The following is an 8,858-nucleotide window of genomic DNA, read 5'->3' as shown; positions in this document are numbered from 1 at the left end:
ACAATATTCCACCATGCCTTGAGCTATCTGAACCTCATTTCCCATGAGAATCAGTTCACCCACTCCTTAGCTGCCACAATGTGCAGAAATATCTTCAAGATATTTCTTGAAGATTCCATCCTCTTCTGCTGTTTCTAGCAGAAGATGGAACACCCCAGTTAGACTCCAGTGAAGCTTTGGTAAAGACTGGCAGCACCCTGAAAGCACCAGGAGCCCTCAGCAGTGACCATATTTCACTGTGTGACCTCTCCTGGCCCCTGCACGATGCTGCTTCTGAGGAGGAACCTCCTGTGCTGGCTCATCAACTCCACCTAAATTAATATGGTTGTTAATATTGACTAATCTACATTTTCTCCTGGTGTTAATGCCTTTTCCTTAGCAGCTCCACTGTTTCCCCTTGCCTCTGCTCTGTGGCACAGAACATTTACACCCTAAATGTGCAAGTGGGCATCTTTAAACACTGCACAACATAAGCTGAGCTTAACAGAACCCATTTACAGGCCCATGTTTGTCCTTTCCCTTAAATATATAAAATAACATCGTTTAGGTGATATGATTTATTAAATAATTTTATTTTTAATCCCTAGTAATGTTTAATCCCTGTGGTTATTAAAGAAAGGCAAAAGGGCTGGATCACCTTCCAGAAACACCTTTTCCTTTGATGTTATTTTAGGGAACCTACAGGAATTAGGAATAGGAACCATCTCAGAGTAACTATTACATGGTAAGGAAGAGACCAATGCTTCGTTAAGAAAGGAAATATGGAATTTAGGAGAAATGGTCATATTTTAGAAAAGAAAAAATGTTTCTGCTTAGCATCTTGAAGATCTTTTGAAATGTTTAGGTTTTTCCTTCCTATACATTTGTTTGAGAAAAATCATCAGTGTTTAATTTCTTAGGAGGGATTTAAATAGTCTCAGAGCATGCAGCTGAAGGAAAATGAATCAAACTAAACATTTAGGGTCCCCTATTTTTTCTGCTGAATAATCTTCCTCTTCGTGCTATCAGAAAGAAATTAAGAAACATTTTTTAGTTTCACAACTAAAAGTAGAAATCAATTATTCAGAGTTCTAGTTCTGAGCTGTTTTGAAAAATCTACCTTTTTGATATGCTTGAGATCATTTAAAGATATTAAGAAATATGGATGCGTGCACCAAATTAAAGGAAGCATCAAAATATCAGATGCAAAATAAAAGCTTTAAAACAAATCTCCATAACCATCAGTGAAAACATTTGACAATTATTTATATTTCAAATAAAACAGGTGATTTTTTCAATTAAAATGGAGATGCAATCTTTCTTAAAAGTAATGAAAATGCAAATACTCAGTACTAGATAAATTAGTCTGGGAAAATGCATATATACAGAAAATAGGTCATGTTGCCCTGAGTGAAAGAGGGAGGGAAAAGCAGAAAATTGAAGGGAAAAGGCAAATTGAACTCAAGTTCTTATTTCTCAACAGCATCCTTTAACAAAACCCACTCTTCATGTTTTCTCTACAAACATTGAACCAACAAGGAAAAGGTCACTGGGATCTGACCTCCCTTTAATAATACATTGGCAGTTTTTCCTTTAGAGGGAAAAACATTTTGTAAGAGCAAAGACAAATAATCCCAACTAGATTAATAAATTACTTAAAACAGAGAGCTGAAAAACAAAGCCCCACAAATCAGGACAGTCCTTCTGCTTTTATTTTAGTACCTTTTGTTTCAGCACCTTTTCTTAAAAAAAAAAAAAATAAATAAAAAATAAAAAAGAAAGAAAGTAAAAAAGGTGCATAAAACAATATTTGGAAATAATATTTGGAATACCACAGGGTGATAGGGAAAACAGAAGAGCTGAGTCCCACTGGGCAGCCAAACAAGGGGGCACTGAAGAGGCAAAAACACTGCAGGGAGAAAAGCCACTTTCGTCCTCTCCTTCTTGTCTTCACCCCAGTCTCAGAGGTCACTGGTTCATTTATTTAATTAACCAAGTGACACCTCCAGGGCTGCAGGGTTTGTTCCCCTCTTGGTTATCCCACAGGAGAAGAGCTGCAGGGACATTTCACTGTGCTGTTTTTGAGACCCCCATCATTGGAGGGAATGATGAACCTGACTCCATGTTCTCAGAAGGCTAATTTATTATTTTATTATCTATATTATATTAAGAATACTACACTAAAGAATACAGAAAGGATACAGACAGAATGCTTAAAGATAATAATGAATTTTGTGACTCATTCCAGAGTCCAACACAGCTTGGCCCCACTTGGCCAATAAGTCAAAATAATTCACATGAAACCAATGAAACAATCCCCTGTGGGTAAACAATGTCCAAACACATTCCAAAGCAGCAAAACACAGGAGAAGCAAATCAGATAATTATTGTTTCCTTTTTCTCTGAGGCTTCCCAGCTTCCCAGGAGAGAAATCCTAGGCAAAGGGATTTTTCCAGAAAATGTGATGGTGACATTCCACAGCACTGGAACCACAGGACATCACCCAGATCTGCCTTTCTGGCAGGGATGAGACCAAACTAAAATAAACCTTCAAGGTTTTATGTCATGTTTTTGGAGGGAAATGGAAGGAAAATCCAGGTCAGAAAAGGGCATTGCTGTCAGATGGGTCAGACATCCCTGGCACAGGGGCAGGTCCTGGCATCCCAGGGCACATTGTGGCTCTGTGACCTGCACCATCAATCCTCCAGTCTGAATGAGGCAACACTTCTCACTGAAACACCAAAAATCTCCATTTTCAGCAGCAGTTTCACTCCTCAGAGAGGAGCTCTGCCCCAGCAATGTCCATCCTGGTGTACACCAGAAGCAAGAGGAGAATGGAACGCTCTGAGCTCAAAGGAACAGATTTAACCACAGACATGAACCATGAGATGAACCAGGCACTCCAGGGACAAGTTTCACCCTGGCCCCAGGAGAGCTGATCCTGCCCTGAGGTGGAGGCTGCAGCACCTCTGACATCCCCTCTTCTCTGATTTTGTGCCCTTGCTATGAGTGTTTTGAAAATGAAAAAATCCCAACCAACCAAAATGCAGAAATGAATTCTCACTGAAATTCTTTTCATGATTACTGTGTAAACAATATTCCAATAAAATGAGAGATGCATATCTCCTTTAAGGCCTCATTCACCAGACTCCTGCTCTTGCCTTTCAAACCTCAGCATCAGCAGCTCAGTCTTTCGTCTCCCACCCATCAATTGATACTTAAATAATGCATAAAACTGTCTTATTAAATGCATGTTGAATATTTATTTGGGAGCTCATCACAAGTTGAAAGATAACCTTCATTTTCAATTCCCTTTGGGATAATCAGCTAATTGGGTATCAGCTGAAGCTCAGCCTCTTCAGATGCTGACAGTCAGCATGGGAGCCTCTCCCAACAATGCCTCAGCAGCCCTTGAGGGGCTATGGGGCTTTGTCCAACCCCAGCTAAGCCACCAGTTCCACATAAAATCAAAGATAATTCACATGGTCACTGTCCAACCCCAGGTAAGCCACCAGTTCCACATAAAATCAAAGATAATTCACATGGTCAATGTCCAACCTGAGCTAAGCCACAGATTCCACCTAAAATCAAAGATAACTCACATGGTCACTGTCCAACCCCAGCTAAGCCACAAGTTCCACCTAAAATCAAAGATAATTCACATGGTCACTGTCACCCACACCTTCAGTGCTGCCTGTGCTTTGGGTTTGGGCCAGACCCAGGACAGAGATGACAATTTCCTCGAGGCCACTGCTTGAACCATGTCCTCAAATCAATTCTGTGGGACCTACTGCAGCAGGATCTCAGGCTTGTTTGGTCCTCACACAGTTTGCATTAAAGCATCTTGTGATAAATTCAGATTTCAGAATTCCTTTAATACAGCCTGGGCTGTTTCTGGTCTGACCAGTGGAGTTTTTTCCTGTTCATCACCATCAGGTAAATATTAAGGAAGTCAGGAGCAAAGGCAGAAACAAACACTATTTTCTGTTGGAGAATCCTCTCTCCTCTCTGAAGAGCACACTAAGGTTTGGAGGGCTGCTCCAGACCCCCTGCCTCAGCCTCACCAGTGAAAGGCTGCTGGTAAATTGCCATTTATTTTGTTTTCATTTATTTTATTTAATTTTGGTTTGGTTTTTTAAAATATTTTTAATTTTTACTTTTATATTTTATTTTATTTTGTTTTGTTTTAATATCTTATTTATTTAATTTTCTATTCTATTTTAGTATTTCATTTTTTTTTATTTTAATATGTTCTTTTTAATTTTTAAATTTAATATTTTATTTTTGAAATTTATTTTTCCCTTATTTTATATAAAATTTTATATTCTATTTAATATTTCATTTTATTTTTATTTTAATATTTTTTTACATCCCATGGGACACAGGAGCCCTGCTCAGTATCACCTGCTCCCACAGGACATCCCATGGGACAGAGGAATCCTGCTCACTTGAGAAAATGAAAGCTCATCCTTCCCCATATTTTAACTTTTTCTAAACTGCTTTGAGGAACCATTTCTTCCAGGCAGGCACCAGGTAGCCTTTAGCACATTTGAAAAACTCAATGCCCGTAGATTCCTAATTCTGTATTTCTAGCACCAACGGTGTGAGCTGGTTTTAAATAAAGCTGAGCCTGCAGCAGCTCCCAATAAATTTCACATCTCTGCAAAAGTCCTGTTGTTGGGAGCTGCTTTCATCCTTTCATTTGCAAGTTGCCTTCATTACTCCCTTCCTTTCCACCACAGAAGGCTGCTGGTGACATCTCCCATGCACCAGGTGCAGGACTATAAACTCAGAGTAACTCCACTAAATTTAATGTGCTTAACGTGGCTACTCTGGATTTGTGCTGCTGCAAATGAGATCAGAGCCCTCCCAGGCACAGGAGCCAGAGGGAGGTCAAATGTTTGCCATGCATTAGCTCCCTGTCAGCATGCTAATGCTCTGCAAGCCTCAAATGCTTCTCCCCAGACACCACAGTTCCAGGAATGGCACTAAAAGCACTCTGAGCTCAAGGCAGAGCTCACACCAGGGCTGCTGAAGCCTCCAGCTTCAACAAACCTTGAGAGCTGAGAGGGGAAAAGATGCAGCAGCTTCCAAAAGATGGCAACAAACCCATGCTTGCTGATGCCACCACCACAGAATCATGGAATATTTGGGTTGGAAGGTACCTCAAAGAAAATCTAGTGTCTCAGATATATTTTCTGAAAAATCCTTTTGCTAGTATTTTTTCTCCTGAGAAGCTGAGAAGCCTCAGAGGCAAAGAAAAACATTATCTGCTGCTGTGGAATGCAACAGGTGCATCTGTGATTGGTCTCATGTGGTTGTTTTTAATAATGTCCAATCACAGTCCAGCTGGCTGTGAAACTCTGGTCAGTCACAAGATTTTATTATCATTCCTTTCTATTTCTTGCTAGCCTTCTGATGAAATCCTTTTCTTCTATTCTTTTTAGTATAGTTTTAGTATATCATTTTCTTTTAATATAATATATATCATAAAATAATGAATCAGCCTTCTGAAACATGGATTCAAGATTCTCATCTCTTCCCTCATCCTGGGACACCTGTGAACACCACCACAATCCAGTAAAGCAAAACAGGGTCAGAGGTTTGGTCAGTGCATCTCAGTCTGTTATATTTAAGGCAATGAACTGGTGACTACACTAAAAATGATACTGATGTCTCAGGTTTGGCTTTTATATTTGTCACATTCTGTGCTACTTTAGTGTGTGGGTCTAGGTTTCATATTAGGGGATGGTGAGCTCTGTGCACAGAGCAGGGAGACAAAACAATTCCCGCTCCAGCTGGGCACCAAGGACAAATGATCCAAATCTCAGCCCAAAAAGCATGGGCTGGAGAGAGAAAAACAAGGATGGGACTGGATGGGCTAAAGCTGGAATGGGACAATGAACTGCAAGATGCAAATGGAGCAGAACTGATCACAGTGAGAGACCCCGTGCCTGGCTGTGCATTTTGGGACCATTTTGGTTCATCTTGGTGCAGCCCTGGCTGGGCTCTTGTGCTGCCCAGGGTGGATCCATGGAGGAGATCCTTTTAATAAATCCCTGCTTTATTCTGTAACTCTGCCCAGCCTCTGTTCTAGGTCAGCCTGCACAAGGCATCAATACAAAAAAAACCTCACAATACTCCTCTGCTTTTCCTTCTTATTAGCAAACATAGCTGTGAGGCATGATTATGGGTGCTCATCATTTCCATTGTAATTATGAAGAATTATTTGTAACACCATTTTAAATTTGCCTCTCAGTAATTCACTGAAGAAAATCTGACTTCATTATTGTGTTCCTGGTGTCAGAAAATAACAGAATTGGTTGTTTTCACCAGTTTAGCAGACCTATTTTTTGTGGGGCAAAAGGATTGCAATGACTGCAAAAAAAGAGCAAGAAACAATTAAGGTTTTCAAAATTCATTAGGTCCAATATTAATTACACAGTTTGGATTTTTTTTTTTTTTAAGCAGACAGTTTATCAGATAAAGCTGCCTCTCACCTCTGCTGCTCTGAACTTCCAGGATTTCACCAAAATGGGCAACAAGTTTCTTCAGGTCAGTTATGGGACAGCTTTGCTTTTGCAATGAATTACAGAGCTCCAGATCTCAGAGGTCCAAAACAAATACATTCTGATTTTTAGCATATATCTGGCTAATTACATTCCTGAGAAAGAGTCCCAAGATGCTACTGACAGTGAACTGTGGAGTGCTTCTCAGGGACAGTATAAACATTTGATTTATTCAGGCTATTCCCCTCTTACCACTTAATGCTTGACAAGATTCTGATAGGGACTTTAAAGAAAAAAATAGTGGGTAACCATGAAATGAAAGGCAATCATATCTACATTTACACAAGGCACTAACTTAAATTCTGGCTTGTTCAAATCATAAATTTTCTTAATATTGGTTAAAACTTTTTATTTTGATGTGATGTAATTGCCTGTGAATATCTGCAGTACAGTATCAAGTTTTAAAGCTGCTGAATGTTTCTTAGCCTCAGTTGTTTACACAGCTTTGCCAAACTTTAATGATTTGAGATGAGATTTTACAGGTGAACAATCTGCCTTCAGCAATATTTTCTCTTTAATTTATATCTAAAACGACCTGCCTCTTTCTTGGATGAGGATAGAAACAAAAATAACTTTAAGCTGAGTTAAACGGTTCAAGCAAATTTTTCCTTAAAAATTCTCCCCTGCCTTTTCCAATTTGGACCAGGCCTTTTATTGGGGATGTCCTTTAAAAATATGGGCAACCTACAAGGTTTTGTAAAGTGAGGGTTGGCATGAGCTCAGAAAAAAGTGAGTTTTTTTCTGAGCTCAAAAAACCCCAAATGGGCTGAGTTTTTTGCAGAAAAATATTTCTTATATTATAAGAAATGCTATACTAAAACTATACTACAGAAAGAGAAAGGAGACATCAGAAGACTTAACAAGAATGAATAATAAAAGAAGTGGACAATGAACTGCAAGGTGCAAATGGAGCAGAACTGATCACAGTGAGAGACCCCGTGGCCGGCCGTGCATTTTGGGACCATTTTGGTTCATCTTGGGTGCAGCCCTGGCTGGGCTCTTGTGCTGCCCAAGGTGGATCCATGGAGGAGATCCTTTGAATCAATCCCTGCTTTATTCTGTAACTCTGCCCAGCCTCTGTTCTAGAAGCCTCCCAAGGCATCTCTGCTAACACAGAAGTTTCTGTGACCCATCCTGCTCTGAAGGGCAGCAAGATCAGGTAAAAGATAAATCAGTGCTGCACATCACTGGACACATGGAGGAAAAATCTTTATGAAACCTGCAGCAAATGAACCTTCCTTGCTCATGCTAATGAGAAAACCCAGGACATGATTTCCATTGGATGAGGACATGAACTGTGGAGCTTCCAGGCTGTGGTGGGTTCATGTAGGCTAATCACTAGAGTACTCATTAGAATGAATTTATTTATTTCTTGTTGTGATATAGGATTAGGAGAAAGGTAAAGCAGGCTCAAAACTTTAAAAGGGAGCAAAGAAAATTTATTACAGCAACTAAAAGAGTAATAAGAATTAGGACAAAACATTTAGGATACTTCTCTCCACAACCTTTTCTTTCTTACTGACAATGTAAAGAGACAAAACTTAAACACCAGAACCACCCAAGCACAGCAAGGCCAGGAGCAGGAGCTCTGATATTCCTGTCCTGAACCACCCACCTGAATCCCTCAGAGGGAGATCAGCAGCCTCAAGCCCAGGCCCTTCCCATAAGTCAGCCCCACTGACTGTGTCAGGGGTTTGGCACTGAGGAAATCAGAATGCCTGGCTCAGAAACCCAGCTCAGCAAAGCCAAAAAGAACAGACTGACCTATTAAACCTCCACCAAACAGCACTGCAAGAGCCTTTCCATTCCCTGAACGTCTGGCAGACCTCGAGCAAGCACTGGAGTCAGGCTGGATCCTGGAATCTGGCAGAACTGGGGGGCTCCTCCAACTCTGCACACACCCACAAGGACTTCTCAAGGTATCCGAGACCATGGTCACTGAAAATAAACCACACAGGAGGAGCTGATGGACTGGAAAGCAGCTGGGTTTATGTTGCAAGGGAAAGCACTGAAGCATTTTTCCTTTTTTCTTCTGCCTTCCCTCTGCTTTTTCATTCCCCAATTGCCTCTGTTCTCAACCCAAATCCCTTAATCTCAGCGCTGATAATTGTAATTACTCTAATACCTCGCCATCTGAGCAGCTCAGAAATGTCCATCCTGGGCTGGTCCGTTCTGTGGTGAGGAAGAATGGATATGAAAAGCACATGCGCTCCTCCAGAATTTTAATTTAAAACAAATATGGAGTCAAGTCCAGATTAATGACATTTCCACCAAAGGCTGCATTTTTGGGGGCTTTCTCAATCCACGTTG

The sequence above is a fragment of the Zonotrichia albicollis genome, chromosome 19 (genome assembly GCF_047830755.1).
Source record: "Zonotrichia albicollis isolate bZonAlb1 chromosome 19, bZonAlb1.hap1, whole genome shotgun sequence".
In the NCBI taxonomy this organism is placed as follows: domain Eukaryota; kingdom Metazoa; phylum Chordata; class Aves; order Passeriformes; family Passerellidae; genus Zonotrichia; species Zonotrichia albicollis.
This window is presented reverse-complemented; position numbering follows the sequence as displayed.